We start from the raw sequence: 265 nt of genomic DNA on the forward strand, positions 1-265 counted from the left end.
CCGGCCCGCCCCGGCAGCGCCGCCCGCGGCGGACCGGGAAGGACTACAACTCCCAGCAGCCGCTGCGGCACCTCCCGGCAGCTGTAGCCCTTTCTCATTGGCTACCAGTCTCCCTCGGGTCGGGGGAGGAGCGTGTGGCCCCGCCCGCTCTCCCCGCTCCGCGTTCCTATTGCGGGCGCGGGTGGAGGAGAGCGGTGCGCGATGGCTGCGGGGGGCTCGATTGGCCGAGGGGCGGTGCCGGGGCGGGAGGAGGCGGGGCGGGGGC

Source organism: Haliaeetus leucocephalus, unplaced genomic scaffold (assembly GCF_000737465.1).
Source record: "Haliaeetus leucocephalus isolate CR32 unplaced genomic scaffold, Haliaeetus_leucocephalus-4.0 Scaffold262, whole genome shotgun sequence".
In the NCBI taxonomy this organism is placed as follows: Eukaryota; Metazoa; Chordata; class Aves; order Accipitriformes; family Accipitridae; genus Haliaeetus; species Haliaeetus leucocephalus.